General features: G+C 38.9%; 1 long non-coding RNA gene across 1 annotated transcript in view; it reads left to right on the top strand.

Annotated features, from left to right (window-relative positions):
- Nucleotides 1-22,307, top strand: part of LOC117878084 — a 513,223-nt gene that overhangs the window by 301,250 nt on the left and 189,666 nt on the right. Inside the window, exon 3 of the long non-coding RNA XR_004645879.1 lies at nt 20,265-20,312. This is a non-coding gene — a long non-coding RNA (uncharacterized LOC117878084). The remainder of the gene's footprint in view (nt 1-20,264; nt 20,313-22,307) is intronic.

Genomic DNA, 22,307 nt, shown 5'->3' with positions numbered 1-22,307 from the left:
TGAACATTTGTTTGAGGCAATAATATCTGCAACACATTACCATATGGTAAGTCCAAATGATATCATGAAATATCGTTACCTGTATATCTACATCTGAACACATACACTTTATAAAATAGGCTGGAAATCAGCCTTAAGTGCAGCAGCTGGCAGAACAGCCCGTTATTACATTGCCATAACCACCTATTATATGTGCTTTCTTAACAATTGGAAAAATACATCTCCTAGAGGAAGAATTCAGCAGTTTTCCTTTACAACTTTTCCTCTTACACTGATCATGAGCTGACCCCACTCTTCCGTTGAAAGAAGCTTCTTCTGGACTTAAAGCTCTTAAATAACTAGAATTCAAGCTTTGTTCCACAGCTGATTAAAAAAAAGCAATAAATAGAGAACATAGATTTAATAGGGACCCCTGCAATTCTGCTCTCTGATTTGCACCTTCCGGCTTCACTTGCTTGTTATAATTGAACAAACTCCATTTGTGCAATGACTAGAAAGCTTCCCGCGCTTACCCCCAATGCACACTATTTGTTAAAACTAACCTGCTGTGAATTTCCAGTGAAAAGTGATGTTGTGGTCACATCTCTGCATTAGTGGAGAACACAGCACTGATGGGGCCAGTTCAGAGTGATTAACCAGTTTGAAGAAAGAATTCCCTTTTTGACTATGCCTATGGATGCTTGGCTCCTCATCTCAAAGCTAAAATGTCTTGAAGAGTAACTAATAACCAGCTACAGGTAATATTATTATCTATATACAGGCACTGGGCTGACACAGTCAGATCAGTTAAAGGGTGTGAATGATTCATCTTCAGATGTCACACCACTCTTTGAAAAGCACACAAACATGTGTTTTACACATATCTCAGAGTAAAGAAGGCAAGAACCAACACCAGTATAAAAAACGAGGAGTCCTTGTGGAACCTTAGAGACTAACAAATTTATTTGGGCATAAGCTTTCGTGGGCCAGTATGTTGATCTACTTTTAAACCTATATTATACTATTTAGTATTCATTTTATGATAGCACCTAGAGGTCCTGGTTAAGGACCAGGTGCTAGACATGAATAATGAAAAGGGGGTTCCTGGTCCAGAGAGCTTACAATCTAAGTATGTAAGGCATGAGACTCTAGGAGGATACAACAAACAGATGAGTAGATTGCAAGGTAACCATGAGACTGCTATGCTTAGTATTGAAATCAATGGTCACTAGAGCTATTTGAATAATTTCTTTTTCAGTTCTCTGATCATTCCAAAAAACTGGAGGAAAGATTGTTTTGGGTTGACCCAAAAATTATTTTTAAAAAACTGGTGAATCAAAAAGTAAAAAAGTAATTTTATTTCAAGTTGAACAAGAGATTTTGTTTGACCAAAAACATGTTGTTTTGATTTTGAACATTTTAAAATCTTTTTAAAAATAAAATTGAAGAAAATTATTAAGAAAAAGTCATTTCAAAATTTAAATAATTAAATGTTTTAGTTTCAGAAGTATAAGAATGAAATGTTTCAACCTTTCTGGATGTTTTCCCCCAACTTCAATAGTTCAGTAAAACTGACATGAATTTAAAATATGTTTTGGTGTCACTGAGTCTGCACTTTTCACCAAAAAAAGTTTTGGACAAAAAATTTTGCCCAACTATAATTGTCATAATCCTCAATCGGACAGGAGTTATGTGTGTGGGGAAGGGAGGTGGAAGGAATGGGAGTAAAGTGTATTTTATGGTAATAGAATAATGTTGCCACATAATTTGATCCCATTCATTAATGGAGTACCCAGGGCCCTAACTTTATCTAATCTAGGCTCAGATCCTTCCAACATTTCAGGTGAACAATTTCACTCAGAAAAGTAGTTCCATTGAACATAATGTGACTACTTGTGTGTAGAGCACTTATGTGTTTTTAAAATTGGGGCCCTACACTATAAACTCCTCCGGGCAAAGACTATGGCCCAGAACTTAGCTGTACCTAATGTTTATTTGTGGCTCCCCTATTCTGGAGCGAGTTCTACATCTTCATAGTCATCTGGGATGCTCTAAACTGCACCAATCGACTATAGCTCCAATCAATCATTATTCCAATTGAGACTCCCTGAAATGTAGTGTTTCTCTGGCCTCACTCCTTTCCTCGTGGCCACATCCTTTATATCAGGAGGTCAAGAGTGGGTGGTGCAGGAGCCAGCTATGCCACCTACACATTCCCTTAGAATGGTGACAACAACTGGCCAGTTTAGCCAGTTTTCCCCCTCGGATCAGTGAAAGGCAGCCAAAGTCAGATTTGGCCATATGTCTTTATTCCATTCTAATGAAATTCCACCACATGCTATGAGATCACATCTCCTGCAGTGAACTATAACAGCAACAGGGTTAATGAAATTACCTCTCTAAATCCCCCATTTAGTCAAGTCACAAGTGAATAATTGACAAGATGTTCAATCGTCACATGTGGACAACAAAGAATATTGTAGGTAAGTAAGGCTAAATCCTTAGCTGGAGTAAATCAGTGGTGCACCCCTTGACTTTCATGGAGCTGTGATCGTTTGCACCATCTGAGGACCTGGCCTGTAAAGTGAAAGACCCAGAAGGTAATTTCCCACAGTGTGTGTTGTATCCTAAAATAGAGATTGTTTGACTATAACTTAATGTGGGGAAGGATACCTGATTTTATGTCACTGTTAAAAATCAAGAGACAAAAAGTGTAACCTATTGATTCAGGTTGCTTAGAGATTAAATTAAAAAACAAAAAACAAAAAAAAAAACCCTCTTCCACATTTAACACATTGGTTCAGATTTTTAGCTGGTGTCAATCAACATAGCTCCATTGACTTGAGTGGAGCTGCACTTATTTCCACCAGTTGAAGATCCAGCCAATTTGCCTATGAAAAAATAGCTGAAAAAATAAAAAGCATAGATCTTATACCATACAAATAGGTATTATTTAAATAATTCATAATAGCTAGGGGGATAGAAATAAATACAAACCAAAACTGTTCCCCTTTAAAATACTTGCTAGAACACAACTGTGTTTTGCTTTTTAAGCCCAGCCTCACTCATATTTTCTTGCTACGCACTCTTCAAGAACTTATAAAAATGCACGATTCTTTAAGGTCTAACTTATTTATGAGGTGGAGCTGGCATAGTCCCATACACCTAAACATTGCGTGCATCTACTAAGGCTGACTCACATGTGGTGATGTAGCAAATAAACTGCAGTTCATTTATTAAGTCAGAGACTAGTTCTGTTTTGTTAAACATTCAGCTTCTGTAATAATGGCTTACTGTTAAGTAGCTCAGCTCTCTTTAGCACTTTAGTAAAAATGCAGGTAGGTTTCAGGTTGGATCACACATGTTGGCCTTGCACCTGAAATATGTGGCATTCACTGGAGGTCTACTAAATAATGTGCTTATCAAATGCAAAGTGGTTAGTGTTTCCTGAATAGTAAAATGGAGGGAGGTTTGAGGCCAGGAAATAGAGTAACCAAGCTAAGTTCTCTCCCTTCTACAGAGAGAAATTGTTCAGCAAAATAGAAAGTGCTAATCTGTACTATGCTGCCATATATAGTAGGTGAGAGAGAAGCCATCTGCTAGGAAAATGAAGTATTTATTTTACAAGCAAAGGGAAGTGGTGACAACATTTTGTGAATTTCACTTCAAACATTTATATTTTGTTTTGGACAATTTTTTGCATAGCTGCAGTTTTGCTTTTCCATAAAATATAGCTACATAGCTATTTGTGTGTTGGAAATCTGTATGAATTCACATTTTTGTGTTTTCACTGCAGAACTTAAAAACAAGTCCATTTTAATTCCAAGATCTCATTTTGAGCAAATAAACTGCAGAATCTAGCAAATAAACAAGAAGAAAGGAAAATGCCCATACTTGTAAAGACATAATTTTAAAAAAACTTTTAAATTCCAAGTGCTTCATATTTCCTTGTGAATGTTTAACACACCTCTAATTTTACTACAGGTTTCAGTGATGGCTTCCCAGTTGTATGGGCTTGATTTCTGTTGGAACCAAGGGCAGAGTTTCAATGTATTAGGGATAAGCCTACAACAGGATATCCAATCAGATTTAACATTTGTCCCCAGAACTATATGTGGAATCCATGTCCATCAAGTGACTCTTGGTGTTAGAGGTTTGACTAGTGATCTTCTTGCTCAGTCTGGTTTCAGGATGAGTGAATTCTGATTTCATGAGATTGCACTGAACAGATGAACAAGAGTAGCTGTGATCCTGTCCCATCCTTTCAAGCAGTCAGAAAAGTTGAGATGAGAGAGAAACTCTTTCTCTCCACAAGAAGGGGAGAATAGATATTGTTTGACAGTGAGGGACACAGATTGCTAGAAATTAAGCACAAGTCAAGGTCCTGGTGTTTCTTTGTTTTCTTGTGACAAAATGCTCCCAATTCTCACACAGGTACATTTAAAAAAAAAAACAAATAAAAGTGCTACAATAGAGTTCTGTGCAACCAAAGGCCCAAGTTCAAAGGTAATGTGTGAGGTGGTGTAACTTTGACTCCCGTTACATGTGCATTCCTTTACTCTCAATTATAGTCTCTTTGTCCTTATGTTCAGTCTAGCAATGTATACAGAATTCTACGTTGGTGTTACATACAAACCAAGGCACACAAAGAGGACATAAGGATATGATATAAGTTAAAGTGTGGGGATTAGTTTAATTTATGCCTTCTCCTAGCTCCCTGCCATGTTCTTTGCAAAGGTAGGGCTCTAGATCAGGTCTCTGTTTGGGATAAATCTGGCTACTGTAAAATTAAAATAAAGGATCTTGAAGCCATTGAGCCAGCACTGCTGAGTGTGATAAAAGTGTCTTTCAATCACTTTCTTCCTGTCTCCCTCCCCCCCCCCCCATTTTCTGATGTGTATAGCCACAAGTTACAGAGGCAAGTTACAGGAAACAAACAAACACACCTCACTGTCACAGCTTCCACATATGATGCTTCTGAACTCGGGGTATCTCTTTTCTTGTTCTGAGAATGCTTCATTCATCACTACACTGCACAAGCTCACAGTGGCTTTGAGAAATTACTACCAAATGTATTGCTTATAGTTAAGATTAATTAATTATTGTAAAGACATAAGATACCTTGTTCCAATAGCTCACTTTCGTTCCTCCAAAACTCACTGCCAGGCATCTCTTTCTTTGCCTGCCTCCGAACTGCTCCATCATGTGATCACACAAGAGCAGCTGAGAAAGAGAACAGAGCATTCTAGTTTTGCCAACACTGGTGGCGCTTGGAAGAATGAAACAATATTTCTTTTTAAAATGGTGTAACATCCACTGAAAGAAAGATATTTTTACTAGCAGAGGGCAGATATATTTTAATGTGCATAGTATTATACAGGTATTATTACTGTCCCATGAAATAACAGAGAAGCTGAAGTACAGCTAGGCTCTGAACACATGCCCACAGACACACACAGCTACATTGTTAACTTCACTAAGGCTGGGTCTACACTACCCGCCTGAATCGGCGGGTAGAAATCGACCTCCCGGGGATCGATTTATCCCACAATCGATCCCCGAATCGACGCTCTTACTCCACCAGCGGAGGTGGGAGTAAGTGCCGTCAACGGGAAGCCGCAGAGGTCAATTTTGCCACTGTCCTCACAGCGGGGTAAGTCGGCTGCGATACATCGAATTCAGCTACGCTATTCACGTAGCTGAATTTGCGTATCTTAAATCGACTCCCCCCTGTAGTGTAGATGTAGCCTAAGTTAAACTTTTCCCTTGACTCCTCAAAGTGGTATTATCACTGTATTAAAATAGAACTCCCTAGTAGAATGCTCAGCTTTAGGAGACTGGTAATGAGCAATGCAACCTTTCACCACTAGCCGTGAGACTCTTACAAGTGCAGCGCAGAACTTGCAACCCAGAGGGAGTGGGACAAGGTGGATTTAAGCCGCCTTTGTGCCTTCCTAATTCTGGTTTGCTCCAGAGGCCGAAGTGGCCCCCAGTATAATTTAGACAGCTCTGAGGCCCTGTCTAATTTGTGGTGGCCTCACCTCTTCCAGCTGCTCCCTCATTCCTATCAACGTGTTGATAGACACTGAGCTGGTGTAGCTCCATTGATTTCACACAAGCCCATTTTGAAAAGAATTGAGAGTTATAGCATCTGGTAGTTTCATGACTTATGTGCTGGTGGTCTCAGTTAAGTTCCTAGAAGACAGAACTGAATTTTACGAAAGTCCCTGTAAGACTGGAACCCAATTGCTACAAAGCCATCTTTATAATATATGGCAGCCCAGGAAAGAGCAGGCCCTCAAGTGTGCACTAGGGGAGATCTGGCCTTGATTGACCCTTTCTCTGGTTCCACTACAGTAGAGGAAGATCTGATATTTCTTATGAAAGTACCACATTGTGTACAAGGTATGATACTATACCAGTGATATTTGCCTCAGAGTTTTCTTTCACCAAACAGAACTTACTTCCTTTAATTATTAAAAAGGTTTTCACAAGGCAGTGTCAACTTTATGGTCCTATAATATGCTTTTCTTCTTAGCATATAAAGATACAGCTATATAGAAGAAGCATTTGTAAGAAAAACGACCGTCAGTGGTGTTTTCCTTAGAAATATGTATGGTTTAGAATACAACATCACATAGCACTTGAAGGTTAGCAGAGTTCAGCATAAAGATGATAAACACACTTCTGTTTCAATAGGACTTTGTCCTTAGAGAGGTAATTTCAAACTTGATTCCAAGTTCCCTGGCTTTTATTTACCTCTTCCCACTCTCAGTAGTATCCTGATCAATAGATGCATGTCTAACTTATTTCAGCCTTTTCTGCTCCCTTTCACTATGTTCTATAATAATGTACTGTGGTTTGTTCCTCTGTGATTACTAGAGATGTAAGATAAAAATATTTTACTCTCCACATATACACACACACAGATTCTCAGAGTTAATTAAGACCTCCTGGTTGTATTCTGTTCCTCAGGCAGCTGGAATGAAAGACATATAATTTGAAAAGGGTTACTCATTTGGAGTGAAATTCACCCCTGTGCAGAGGGTGAACCTAAGGGCTTATGGGGGATGAGGATGGTCCATAAGCCTTGGGCTGGTTGTCCACACAAGGTGAATTTCACCATTTGTTTCCACAAAGATGGACATATTCTCCCGAGTCTCTATTGTAAGGTCTTTGGGGCAGCGACTGTCTTTTTGTTCTGTTTTTGTATAGCACCTAGCACAATGGAGTCTTGATCCATTACTGTGGCTCCTACATGCCATTCAAATAAGTAATAAATATATTACGCTCTGGCCTACATGAAGAGTGGCCTTTTTTTGGTCTCAGAAGAAGAGGCCATACATTCCACATTTCTTGTCAGATAATAAAGTACTCTAATGGTAGGCAGTAAGGGTTGAGTTGTGGAAAATATGGGGCCTCATAATGAAGTTTACAAAATTTCCCATTCTGAACCAGTCGCACACATGGGCCTTATTGTGCTGACAGAGTCAGATTTGCATCTCCATTATAATGGGTGTATGTTTCCTGTTAAAATTTACTACATTCATATTTATTCTAAGTGTGTCATCTTGCTCTTGTTTTTGTGAACAGGTTGTCAAAATGCTTTTTTTTTGTTTTTAAAATATTGGAAGTGAAATAAGAGATTTTTAAAAGCATTGGTTCATCCTCAGGTTAGGGAACATGAAGGTTCATTAGTGGACTAAATCACGATTTGATAAGTGATCACTGGCAGCAAATGGCATGGCATTTTTGACATTGGGATGCAATACCACTAAACTGCTGTGCAATCCCTTTTTCTCAAACTCACTCTCTCAAATGAGAACATAAAATGTCAATTCCAGGTCAGACCAATGGTCTGTCTAGCCCACTATTCTGTTTTTCAACAGTAGTCAATGCCAGATGCTTCGAAGGGAAAGAACAGAACAGAGCAATTATCAAGTGATCCATCCCCTGTCGTCTAGTCCCAGCATTAGACACCCAGAGCATGGGGTTGTGTCCCTTACTACCTTGGCTAATAGCCATTGATGGACCTATCCTCTATGAATTTATCTAATTCTTTTTTTAACACAGTTATGCTTTTGGCCTTCACAACATCCCAGGCAACAAGTTCCACAGATTGACTATGCATTGTGTGAAGAAGTCCTTCCTTATTGTTTTAAACCTGCTTCCTTTTAATTTCATCAAGTGACCCCTAGTTCTTGTGTTATGTGAAGGGGTAAAGAACACTTCCTTATGCACTTTCTCCATACCATTCACAATTCTATAGACCTCTAACATATCCCCTACTTAGTGATTTATTTCCTAAGATCTCAGTCTTTTTAATCTTTCCTCAAATGGAAGCTGTTTGTATCTTATATAGATGATATGTGTATATAGATGTGTTTCTTTCCATAGATACCCACACACACGTAAATTCAGTTATCACAAATAGAATGATTTAGTCCAAATTATTTTCACAAGGTAAAATGCACAGAACAAGAAAGGATGTTTTATTCTCCTTAGGTAAACAGCACATCTTGCCCTGGTCTCTGAAAATTCCCTGCCATGTCTTCATTCCCATTGCTGGTTTATCTGTTTTTCAAAACTGGGTTTTAAAAATAATCTGGAAGCATTGTGACAGCCAGGTTAGGTCAGCAACTGCCACAGCTACTGAGGGAGAGAATGGAGCAGGCACATTTATGACAGCTTGACATTTCAGATAATGGAGGTCACTCCTTCAAGTTGTTGTCCCCCTGAGATGAGTGAAATTCTGCAGGTGAATGTGGGAGAGAACTGGCACCATTAAATTGTCTATTTTCTGGAAGTAAAGCATGTGGTTCTGGATTGGAACAGGAGAAAAATTCTTCTAATTACTGTAGCCCAAATTCTACTTGCTTTCCTCATGTTAAAGGCCCATTGACATAAGTGACCCTACTTGTGAGTGTAAAGGAAGCAGGATTTGACTCTATCAGATGAAGTTCTATATTCTGACTGAACTGGAATTATGGATATTAGAGTATCGTTATTGAAGACTACCATCCTGTCATGGAATACTATAATAAAAAAAACCACAAACATTACTGTTAAGAATTAGGACGAAACATGGTCCTGTGGTTAGAGACTAAGATGGAGAGTTTGGCATTCTTGGTTATATTCTTAGATGCACCTTGAGCAAGCCCATAAGCCTCTCTCTATCTCAGTTTCCCCATCTGTAAAATGGGAATAACAACATGCAATGTGATAACAAGGGTATAGTGAGTCTTGGTTCATTGATATTTGTAAAGTGCTTTGAGATCTGGGGCCAGAAGGTGCTCTAGAAATGCAAAATAATTATTACTTGTGCAGCCATTTTAATGTAGATGTGAAAAGTTCTGTTTTATGAAGGTAAAATCACTACATAAATGTGTTATTTGCTTTTCAAATACACAGGAAGGTCATACAATTGAACTGTTTTTCCTTTGAATTTATGTCTTGTACTTTTTCCCCTCAAAAGCATTTTAATTACAATGTCAAGAGCTAGCCAACCTACTGGTATTTAAGAATGAACTGTCATATTTCTTACTTGACTATTTTTGCAGTACCAGAGTGGCAAAGGCAATCAACTAAAATTCAATTTTCTGCAGAGCTCAGGGTTTGTCTATACTTATAGTGCTGCACCGGTGTAGTTGTGCCGTTATAGTGCTTAGTGAAGACACTACCTATGCCGATGGGAGAGCTTCTCCCATTGGCGTAGGAACTCTACCTCTGCAAGAGGCGGTAGCTATGTTAACGGGAGAAGCACTGTGTACATAGCACTGTATACATAGGGCTGTGTACATCAGGACTTCAGTCGGTATAACTGCGTCACTCAGAGGTCTCGATTTTCAACACCCTGTGCAATGCAGTTTTACTGGCATAAATTTGTAGTGTAGACCAAGGATCAGAAAAATTAACTCCAAATTCACTTTGGCTGCCAGATATCTGACTGGATATCTTTTCTGGAAACAGCCTGTGTTAAGTTAGACAACTGCTCCTCAGCGGCTCCTGATGTAACCCAGGTAGCAGTGGCCCAGCCACTTAGCATCCAGGCCCACCCAAATACCCAAATCTGAGCAGGATTGTAGGGCTGCCACAGCAGCCCAGAACATCACTCGGGCACCTGAAATTGAGGATGGAGGATGCACTTGCCCCTCAGCCTTGCCATTTTCTGAGCTGCCCCATGTGTGTGCTCAGCAGGTGAAGCCGGGTGTCTGGAGGCACTAGAGCTAGGAAAAGGGTATGGTGTCCTGGGAGAAGCTGAGCTAGCACAGTCAGTCATTGCCTGTCCACCCGAAAGTCAGGCCCCACCCAAATTTCCACTCCTGGCTACACCACTGCCAGGTAGAACATGTTATAAAGAAGCAGGAAACAAAAAAGAGAAAAAATAAAATAAGGATGACTTGTTAATCTTACATGAAGCATTTGCAACTTGTGTTAAACTGAATTGGGTAGAAATGGATCTGTGTCTATTGTGAGTCAATTTGAGCAGGTTCACTGGCTGGCTCCCTGAAGTTTTGAAAATACCATTCAGCAGATTTTTGAAATTATTTGGAACAGCTCAGTATAGAAACTTGGGCCTTAGAATGCTTGGCTTTCAAAATTTGGAATAAAAACTCAAATGGAATTACATCTGGAGGTATTAGAGTATTCATCCCTTTATATATTCAAAGGCAAAACATTTAAGCAACGTTATTAGATGTTTTAAGCATTGTAAATAATGAAACTACAGGAAAGTGAACCCTTTTATTTAACTTGCCACTTCCCTTGTGCTTGCTTTTGAGAGGGGAAAGTAGTCTGGCAGCTAGAGGAGAGTGCATGGGAGTGAAAATTCCTGAGTTCTGTTTCCAGGAGGCTAAAATGCCAGGCCCCTACTCTGCCCATTGGGCAACACTCCTTTTTACGGCAAGGTTTTATGAGCACAAGCAGATGTACCCATTACATATAAGAGGTCTGTCTCTACTAGTTACACCACAACTTTTCCCCTCCTCACCAAGGGCATGAAGGTAAAATTTCAGGGCCTCTGCACATGCTCACACAGCCTCCATAGCTCTGCCAGGGGAAAGAGACGCTAGGGTTCTTTTATTGCTGAACTACGGTGGAACCCTTAAGGGCGTACCGACAAAAAGCACAGTAGCCGACAGTTCTGAAACAGAGATGTTAGTCAGGAAAGAAGTAGTGGGACCCACCTAGATAGGGTTCCTCTTCTACCCAATAGAGGACGATAGCATTACCTCCTGAGGCTCCTGAAAATCCCAGCTCTCACACACACTTATTTGTGGGGAGTTAGTTTTTCAGTAACCTGCCCTGGTTGCCCCTTTCTACTCAGGCAGCCTCTTTATAGGGATTACTGCATCCCTCTCTGTGTGACATGCTAAGGGAGAGAGGGGAACCAGGATGTTTAGATGGTAGAGAAGAGTGGAGGACTGAGGAGAGACAATCTGGATGACCTTGGAAACTGGAGTAATTAGAAAATGGGATGAAATTTAATAGTGCAAAGTCATGCATTTAGGGACTAACAAGAAGAATTTTTGCTATAAGCAGGGGACATATCAGCTGGAAGTGACAGAGGAGGAGAAAGACCTGGGTGTATTGGTTGGTCAAAGGATGACTATGAGTTGCCAATATGATGAGGCTATGAAAAAGGCTAATGCAGTCCTAGAATGCATCTGACAAGATAGGGACAGGGAGGTAGGGAAGTGTTAGTACCATTATACAAGGAAGTGGTGAGACCTCATCTGGAATACTGTGTGCATTTTGGGTCTCCTATGTTTAAGAAAGATGAATTCAAACTGGAACAGGTGCAGAAATGGGCTACTAGGATGATCCAAGGAATGAAAAACCAATCTTCTGAGAGGAGACTCAAAAGCTTGGCTTGTTTAGCCTAATCAAAAGAAGGCTGCGGGGAGCTATGATTGCTCTCTTTAAATACGTCAAAGGGATAAATACTAGGGAGAGAGGGGAGTTATTTACGTTAAGCACCACTGTGAACACAAGAACAAATGGATATAAATTGGCCATCAACAAGTTTAGGCTTGAAATTTCTAACCATCAGAGGAGTGACGTTCTGGAACAGCCTTCCAAGAGGAGCAGTGGGGGCAAAAAACCTATGTGGCTTCAAGACTGAGCTTGATAAATGTATGGAAGGGATGAATGAAGAGAATGCTTACAATGTCATGTAGCTAGTCTGCAACTGCTCGTAGCAAATACCTCCAATGGCTGGTGGTGGGACACTAGCTGAGGAGGGCTCCGAGTTACTATTGAGAATTCTTACCCAGATGTCTGGCTGGTGGGTTTTGCCCCCTTGCTCAGTGTCTAATTGATTGCCATGTTTAGGGTTGGAAAGGAACATTCCCCCAGGTCAGATTGGCAGAGACGCTGGTTTTTGTTTGTTTGTTTTTGCCTTTCTCTGCAACATGGGGCCTGGGTCGCTTGCAGGTTTAAACTAATGTAAATGGTGGATTCTCTGTAACTTGAAGTCTTTTAATCATGATTGGAGGATTTCAGTAACACAGCCAGAGATTATGAATAGATTACAAGAGTGGATGGGTGAGGTTCTGTGGCCTGCACTGTGCAGGAGGTCAGACTAGATGATCATGATGGTCCCTTCTGACCTTAAAGTCTATTAGTCTAATATAATGCTCTTTTGGATGAGTTTCATGCCTCCCCAACACATTCTGAGGGTCCTGCTGTAGAGTTTACATGGAGCCCACCTATGACCCCTTCCCAGCAGACTGACCATTCTGATCCCAGGATCATTCAGGTTCTTGTGGGGCTGGCATACATGGTAGTAAGGGATCAGTGAATATAGAACACAAACAGGATTTGTCTCTTTGGTAATAAGCACTTTCAGCAAAATGCATTTACATCTTGGTTTAATTCAATTATTGTGTTAGGTCACGATCTGCTTCATTGTTCATTGCACATAAGAGCAAACAGTTTTCAGGAGTCTCAGTTCCAGGTAAGCAAGATGTTTTACAGGAAAAGGCTGAAGATGGCAGAGATAAATCATATGATGCAGGGAACTATACTTCTCTCGTCTTTTAAGGCCACTCATATATCATATCACTTCACATTGCTGGATTAATGATCAGGCATGTCAGGACTTTGTTCTGGGGCTACATTCAGCAAAATCACAAGCTTTTCAACACCATAAAGATCTGAGAAATTAAATATGACCAAGATGTTTAGGGTGATCTGGAAAGTGGGGGAAGGAATGAGGATTAAAATGAATAAAACAACATTCCTATACCAAAACAACAAACCCCCCATCTGAATATCTGCTATATGTGTATCAATAATAGGTTTTCTCTCTTTCCAACATTAAGCTATTTTTGTGCCTTCTTCAATCTGTTACTAAGATCTGTGTCTTACTCTTAAAGTAAATATTTATTGAAGGGCTTTTTTAATGTAAATATTCTTCCAAAAGCTGCTTATAGCTGACATACGGTATCTGTGGATGAATAATGATAAGGAAAAGCAGTTGCTAAATAAAGTTGTTCCTTACGCAAACAAATAATGATGATGATGATGATGATACAACTGTGGTACACAGCTCTACACTATTTTTTTGGTGGTGTTCCTGCACAGGATCCATGTGTATTTAGAGGTGGGTCTGAGCTGTAAGACTGAGACCTAGACTCAGATATTCTCAAAGGTCTGTATCATTTGGATTCATGGTTACAGTACCTTAGTTCATGACCCTGCAAATCTGTGTCTCAGCCCATGCATCAGATTTTGTTTCTACTTCACTATCTTTGCTCTACAATAATATCAGCCATATCACTTCCCATTCTTTCCTTCTTTCACTTCCATTTTCCTGCCTTCTTCCCTGCTCTCCCGTATGTATGGAATAAATTCCTAATCCCAGTATTCCAACCCCGTTCCCTCTTCACATTCAAGTCTACCAATAAAATCTCAGTTTTTCTGCTAAATTAAACACTCGTATCAGTCAAAAGCCTGTTCCACTCCAACACTATATACCAAGAGAAGAAGGTTGGATATAATAACGTATTCACTATGTTAATACATTCCTTTGAGTCCTCCACTGCTTCTTGTCTTATCTCTGTCTTTCTGGCCCTAGTATTACAATCAGATCTGTGTTGAGGGATCCGTACATGATTTCAATGGGATTCCACAAAAGTGTAAGGGTCTGTCCACACAGACCTGATTGCAGGACCAGGACTTTTGATGGTAAGATTCTTGGATGTAAGAATCAATAGGAGACCCCAGGCTGATATCAACCAACTGATGACTACAGTAATTTATGTGGCCTGGGGTTTGATTAGTCCTAGGAGTTTATCTTTTCCATTTCACTGTAGCAGTGACTCTTGATTTGAAAAAATATTGCTGCTAAGAAGAAAGAGCACAAGGAGTTTTGAACTTGATATCTTGGTGGTTTACTTTGGAAAAAGAGGGAGCCCTTTACACATGCTTAGACACATGGAAGAGGTTAGTGTGTGTGTGTGTTATATTCTCCTTCTTGCATTTGAACTTGTAAATTGTATCAGTATAAAAAATTAGGGTGGGAATACCAATAGCTTATTTCTGCATTTTAAAAAAAAGTCTCTTGCACTCTTTTTTTCTTTTATATTTTCCCTTCTATGTTTGTGTCCTTTAAGTGGAATAATTCTTCTGACAAATGAAAAAAAAATGGAAGGTTTACCCAGAAGGGACAAGATCAATGAAACAAGATCCGAGATTATCACACCTTAATCTAGCCACTCTGGATTATTTTGGGTCTAGTATTTTTGCTGTTTATAGGCTTTTGTACTTCTTATCTACGCTTTCCACTGGAAAGACTCCAAAAACCTTTGATTCTGTTCTCATAACACAATTAAATGTACAGAAATTGTACTTACTTCTGTTTTAAAAGAGTCTGCCAGCTTTTGAGATATTCCATATGCTTAAAGAGAGATACACTGATAGAATCCATAAAATCACTCACAGTTAAAAACTTTTAAAGTGCACCCACTGTTCGCTAGGTTTTCTGTTATTTCATCTGCTAATGTAGGAATATTATTACAAAGACCTTTACTTTGAATTTTTACTGTGAAATTACAAAGAGAGAAAGATAAATATTATGTGTGATTTGTTACAGGATTCTTGTTAGTCTAAAAAATATTGAAATATCATGTGTTTATTTGGATGGTAGGAAATCAGATTAGAGTATGACATATGTTACTCTTGCTTAAAGAAGCCAATATTCTATAAAGTCAGAAGTTTACACATTTAGGCCTGATCCAAAGCCCATTTGAAGTCATTTGGAGTCTTTCCATTGACATCAGTAGACTTTGAATCAGGCTCATGTTGTATATTTTGGATTGTAATTGATTTTTATATTTTTTGGGGAAAGAGAGCTTAATTGTTTTTGTAAATAAATATTAACTTATTGATTTTTGGAGTCCGTAAACTGTGTCCGCAACACATTGATATTGTAGAAGCCTATGTGATTAAACTGGAAAATTGGAGGTAAGAGATGCACTGTAGCTCAAAATGCCAAAGGTCTGATGCCAAGCTGTACAAGGTCAAGAGGTGGTAATTAACCTCACTTTCCTGGTGGTAGTACTGGAGGTCATTGGAAATTCTCTTAGTCATAAAAATAAAAATAAATCCAAGCCTGAAGGGAAAGCTAAACTGAATTCTTGTTAAATCTCAAGGTTTCTAGAACTGAAATATTGCAGTCTTATATAGGCTGATCAGTGCAACTGGTTTGGAAAACTGTCAATGGAACCATTTTCCATCAGACAATACAGTTCTGTCAAAATAGAAATGCTTAATGAACTTGTGTTGCTTTTGGTTAAATTTCCTTAAAAAAACAAAAGATTTTTTCAATGTCACTTTGACATTTTTTGAATGAAACATTTCAATTTTTCACTTTGGAAATTACTTTTCATTTTGAATGTTTGTAAAAAAAATCATATTATATATTTTAATATAATACAAAACTTTAAAAGTCAGAATTGAAACTTTTCAATTTTATTAAAATGAAACTTCTTGACCCACTGAAATGTACATTTTTTTTTCAGAATTTTCCTTGGCAGAGAATCTTGAAATGTGTGGGTTTTGTACCAATTCAAAATGAAGCCAAGTTTTGAAATCTCGAAATCCTTCATGAAGTGGAGTAGTTGTTCTCTGGGCAGCTCTGTTAATAAGAACACAGAACTCAAACTTGTAGCCTCCAACTGATACAGCCACATCTGTGCTAAGATTTCATAGTGCCAGATCCACATATGGTATAAATTGGCATAGCTCCATTGACTAAAATGAGCGATACTTATTTACAACAGTTGAGGATCTGGCCAATATTTTTTAAAATACAGTATCAGTGCTGGGTATAGAGCAGGTTTCCAGCCAATGGAAGCTGCATAAATAAAAGATCCCTTATTAATGTGTTGAGATACAGAAGGCAAACATTCAATATAGATGCCACTCTTAATCAACCTGGTAATTCATCAAATTGAGCACAGGCCCTAAATAGCAACAAGCTCTTCATAACAGTCTAGAGGTGCTGAATGGCAAATCATCATTGTAGATACCTGAATTTGAGTTTAGTGCTTAAAAGAAATCTTGCATCTCTAACATGAAGACCCTGAAAGAGAACTTTCCAGCAGTGAAAGTCAGCTATTAAAGTATGCAGTATAAAAAAGGGGACTATAGTACAATAAAGATAAAAATATAACAGTGGGTGCTTAATTTAGACCCCCTGAAATCCCCTGAATAACCCATTTCCTGTCCTCCATCCAGTCTACTAAATGAGGCGTGCTCGGTAATTACTGAATTATTCCTTTCAGCGGGGAGAGGGAAACATCAGTTCTAGGCTTTTGTTACTTTACATTCACCCCCATTATCGTTACTAGCTGTACCTAATAGGCTGATAAATGGAGTATTGCTACTGTCAGTGACTAACTAGCACTTAATGTTCCATTTTGAAGATCAGGAAATCAGAAGTAGGTGGAGAGGCATTTGATGGCCATTTGTTCAGTCACACAGGCTTATAATCAAGGAAATTTATGATGAAGGTTCAGTTACACAGAAGATCCTATCAGAAAATGTAGCTGTGAAATCATGCAATGTATGCAATAGCTTTAGGCACAATAACCCTTGACCTTATTATCACAGCCTCTAAAAATAGTATTAAAAATAAAGCCTATTTCCCTACCTCTTGTCCCTGTAATATTATCTTGGTTTATTTAACGGAAATGTAAAGGCTGCTAGGTAGAATGGGTTGACTTTATTGCAGTATGTAATAGACTGGGTTCTCTAGTCTCTGCTGGTATAAATTGGTGAAGCTCTCTTGACTTCGGAGTGGAGCTGCATGAATTTACAGCAGTAGGGAATATGCCCCATAATTAGAAATATTTTCAAACACGTCTAAAAGGTTGTAATGGAATAAGTACACTTACGACACACCTCTGGAGAACTAAGATGGTCAATCTGCAGTTTAGTAGTGCTGAGACATATATGATAAAAAATTCTCTCGTTACCTTGTGTTCACTGCTCTTAAGTATTTTCTGTCCTTGTATAAACCATTCAAGGATTAGCCCAGCCCTTGTGCCACTTATGGTTATAATCACACATAACGCTGCCGTCATGAGACATGAAACAGTATGTATTTGGTCAGTTTGTTCATATTGTTTCATCAGTGTTGTTTCATGAGGGAACGAATACAAAAATAGGAAAAAAAACGAAAAACATCAGGGGAGATCAGAATGAGAAGAAAAGCATATTCTCTCTTGACTGAACAGAAGGATAGAAGAGGAGTGTAATGAAATGGCCTACAAATCTCCTCTTCCTATATTTCCTGTGACTCTTTACCATCCCCTCTGCAACAATCTCTGTGTACAGTGCTGCTTTAATTCCACCATTTCCGAAATCCTCAACCATATCTCTTCTTTTGACATTTTGAATCCTGTCTTTTTGGACCATCTAACTCCCCAGACTCCCACCTGTGCAGAATGCGGATGACTACCTTCTCATGGAGATGGAATCCAGCTGCAAAATTTGGATCTGTTTTCAATACTCTACACTATTGGACTTCAGATCCAGGGGTTTGATTCCAACTTTTTATAAAGACAGGGAACATTTGCAAGACTGAGATCTGGATTTAGGTCTGGGTTTCGAAAATCCTCTTATGTAAAGTTGTTTGAATCTGGACTTTTGATTCAGGCCTTTCTCTCCTTCTCATATGTAGAAGGAAATCAGACCACATTGTTTCATTAATATTAAGTGATGTGGCAGGCAGGCAGAGTTTTATAAACAGATCTTTATTAAACGCTGAATGGCCAGTGTTAGACAGTGACGTTCTGTGGTTTAAGAGACAGCAGCTTGGCCTTTGCTTGCTTTTCTGAGCCCTGGTGTCACACTGAATTAGATCTCTTCTTTCTCCAGTCCCATTCATTATAATATAGATGTCACCCTATCATCAGACATCCATTCATTTCACAGTCCAGTTCAAAATCATGAATCTTTTCTCTGCTAATGCCTCCCTGCTCCATCCAGTTCTTTAAAGTGGCCTTTTCTTTGTCCCACCACACCTATCTCACCACTGTTGCTGAGAGATCCTTCTCCTCTGCAGTTCCTGCCATCTGGAACACATTTCCTCTAGCCTCATTGACTCTCCAACTCATTTCATTTCCCTCCTGGTTAGCAAGGTGATGACTTGCCAGAAGTGACATTTCAGTGCCATTAGGGAAGTGGGGGTCAGGGAATTAGGGTCTCTGGGTTCCTGGGGAAAGTGTGATGTGGAAGGCAGTTAGGGAGTACGTATTGAGTTCCACCTTGTACTAGGGCAAATATAGCGTTAGCAGCTCAAGCATCAATAGCACTCACCCAAGCGATAGTACACCTGGCATGCTACTGGAGCCTGTGTCAAGACACTACCACAGTTCTCCAGCCCCCATCAGGGCCTGACATTTACACAGGCATCAACATCCTATTCATTTCTTTCTATCTCTCTCAATACCTTTCATGTCATCTCCTTTACATGAAACATCCTCCCAGTACTTTAGCCCCCTTTGCCCTCCTCTTCCTCCCCCACATGCATTCCAATCCATCCTGATCCACACTCCTTTCAGAGGGTCCACAAACAGAAAAAAGAAAAATAAACAATGATCATTTAAGGGGAGCAGATGCCTCAGGTTCTTCCCATGTGTGTTGTCTTATTTGTACATCTTTTAAACTATCTTTATATTTGTGTCTTGTATAGCACTGAGCATACTGTCAATATTTACCAAATAATACTAACTAACAATCATCCCAAACATGCCTAAACTATGGGGAGAAGAGGCTCTTTGTGACCTATTATAAAAGAAGTCTTCATATTAATGAGAGGAATGAACACAGTTGATGATTTCATACTTATTTTGATGACAAGATAACTAATGGCTTTAGTTTTTCCCAGTGATTTTAATTTTTAGTGGTGAAATTCTGGGCCCACTAAACTCAATGCAAAACTCCCATTGACTTCAATAGGGTCAAGATGTCACCCTTGATGTGTACTAACCTTTTACTACTTGCTGTGTCTTCATCAGCCCCACAATTTCTTCCTGTGCTTCTTATCATAATAATGACCCTAAACAATATCTCAGACAGAGTCTGTATAAAGTTTTTAACACATGGAAAAAGAAGGGTGTTTTGTTTTAATTGAAGTCAATGGGAGTTGTGAGATTCCTCAGCAACTTACAGGATTTAGCCCCCGAATTAAGCACACTAATTAAATAACAAAATAATAATGACAAAATGATCCTCAAGGACTCAAATAAATGATTAATTAGAGAACTTAAGAATATCCTCTCTCAACCTTCTCCAACCCACTCCTTAGGGCAAAAACCTGCTTCCCACTTCAGATATGTTTCCTGATACTCTCTCTGTCTTTGCATCTGCTTGAATAGGTTAGGTTATTCAACATTTTATATATTTGACTTTCCACACTCAATTCACGTTGTGTTCTCTTAAAAGCCCTTAGAATGCAGGACTGTCTCATAAGCCTGTGCCTCTGCTCCTGCTGCGTCCATTTATCCCTGAATTTGCTGGAGCAACTTCAGCCTTGGGCAATTTGTAGTATGAAAATCTTGATAAAAGTACTGCTCCTGCCCCCCATTGAAGGGGTTTTGATTTTTAGTCCGATGAGAGAAAGATCAGGCCTGAAGTCCATCAGTTCATTTTACTTCGGGTCACACTGGGAACAGAAAAACTTCCACTGGCTTTTGGAAAGAAATGTAAGCATTTGTAAATAATGTTACCAAATCCCAAGGTTCTTGTTGAGTTTTTATTCTCCTCTCACTTAGGCAAGAAATCCAGCCAAGTCAACGAGAGCTCTTCCTGCTTCCAAATGGGTAAGAAATACCATAGACATTTTCTCTGGGTATTTATTATTGATTATTGCTCTTATTACTTAATATTCAAAATGCAGGCATGCCCAAAGATCCTAATCAGGATGACGTGCTTGTTTGGTAGGCTCGGCACAAACACGTAAAAGCTCCCAGAAGGATAATGCCTCTGGGTACTCCCATTGTTATGGATCCCCTTAAAGCTGCTGTCCCCCGTAAAGGGCCCCAATTCAGCAAGGAACTTAAGCCCATCTATAATTTTAAGTGCCTGAGTGGTCCCTCACATGCCTAACAAGTAGATCCATTGCAGTCAATGAGACTAATCATGTGCTTAATTTAGGCACATGCTAAATACCTTGCTGAAGCCAGAGTGAGCAGCGGCTTAAACAGCTGTAATATAGTCCAAACATCAGCAAAGCAAAAAGGCTTTTTTATAGTTCATTATCGATTCTGTTAAGGTTTATTATTTACCACCTAAGTAATATCCATCAGTGAAAATATTTTTAAAAAAATAAATACATAATGAGAATGGGGCTGCCCTATGATATGGATGTTAGCAGCACTTAGAAAGGAAAGAGCTCTCTAAGTCACTGTTCAATTTGTCTTTCATGAGTTATGAATCTTTCTTCCACTGATGGTAGAAACATTCCTACCTGGGTATATAGCCTCATTATGTATTTCTCTCCATATCTATGCATTTACTTTCCACTTTTTGTGTCAATGATGATAAAACAAATGTTTATAAAAGCACAGGATCTAAGAATATTTTCTTGGCTTTTCATAAGTAGTTTGCAGAGTATGAGTTCGGTAGACTGATTGCTGTGCTCATCAGGTGTACAATATACAGTGTGTAGCAGCTCTTTTTGCTCTTATCTGTAATGTTATTTTGTGGCTAGGATTGTTTTCATCAGGATTGCCAGCAGATAGCTGATTTCAAAGTTTTCCTTTCTCTCCTCTCATGCATTATATCATGTCACATTATCTCATCTAACAAGCCAGCATACTGTCTGATAACACTGTGTATTTAACTTATGGAAAAGCTTTTATCCTGGGCTGGAAAGCTGCTATCAACTTTGATACTATCTGACTCCAAATTTTGGGCAGATGGAAGCACAAATGGGGTGTCAGTGAGAAGAAGGGAATTCTTAACACTTAGCAGCAACCTCTACATCTGTGCTATTTGTTTAAAAAAAAGAACATATTGTACAGCTAAGGAGGAAATCATTATACTGATCTGAATAATGGAAGATTAAGAGGCCTATATCCAGTACTGTGAAATCTTCAAATGGTTGAAGGGGGAAAATAAGTATTGTAGATTAAAGCATCATGTGCAATGTTCTGAATTACCTGTGGGAGATCTGAGTACCTGCAAACATAACCCACTTATCTCCCTAGAAACCCAAGACGAAAATATTGCATAGCAGGAATGTTAAAATGTAAAGAACATAAGTCTTTTTTTTTTTTAAACCACTAAAGTAGGAAAAGAATAGAATTAGTACCCAACAAACGTCAACAAAAACACAACCATTTTAACCACAGGTCTTTGTAAACTGCAGCGTTTTGAATTTCCTAGTTGTGTCCACATGCTGCTTTCTAGTGAGAATAGGTAAAAAATAAAATCCTCAAGCCTATGCTATTTCAAATGATACTGCACATCATGAGGCGATGTACCACCTTGTTAAATATGTGTTGTGCCATGACACATTCTGACCCAGGACAGACTTTTTCTTCTTCTTCTTTCTTTTCTGTTGCACCTGGACTTATTCAAATCTCCAACCCCTTTTCATACAGTCTGTTCAGTACCTTTAACTAGATTTACTTGCCTTGTCTCCCATTGTAGCCCCTTACCATGGAGTATTAGTTTTATGGTTCATAACTATATATAGATAGAGCTATAGACATATGTGTATTTTGTGACACCGTTGCTCAGGCAAAATGGTATTTTAATCAACCTTGAATAATTGAGGACAAAAGCAGAATCCATTGACCCTTGACTTACAA

This window comes from Trachemys scripta, chromosome 5 (genome assembly GCF_013100865.1).
Source record: "Trachemys scripta elegans isolate TJP31775 chromosome 5, CAS_Tse_1.0, whole genome shotgun sequence".
In the NCBI taxonomy this organism is placed as follows: Eukaryota; Metazoa; Chordata; order Testudines; family Emydidae; genus Trachemys; species Trachemys scripta.
The sequence above is the reverse complement of the archived record's forward strand: the minus strand, read 5'-3'. Positions and strand labels throughout refer to the sequence as shown.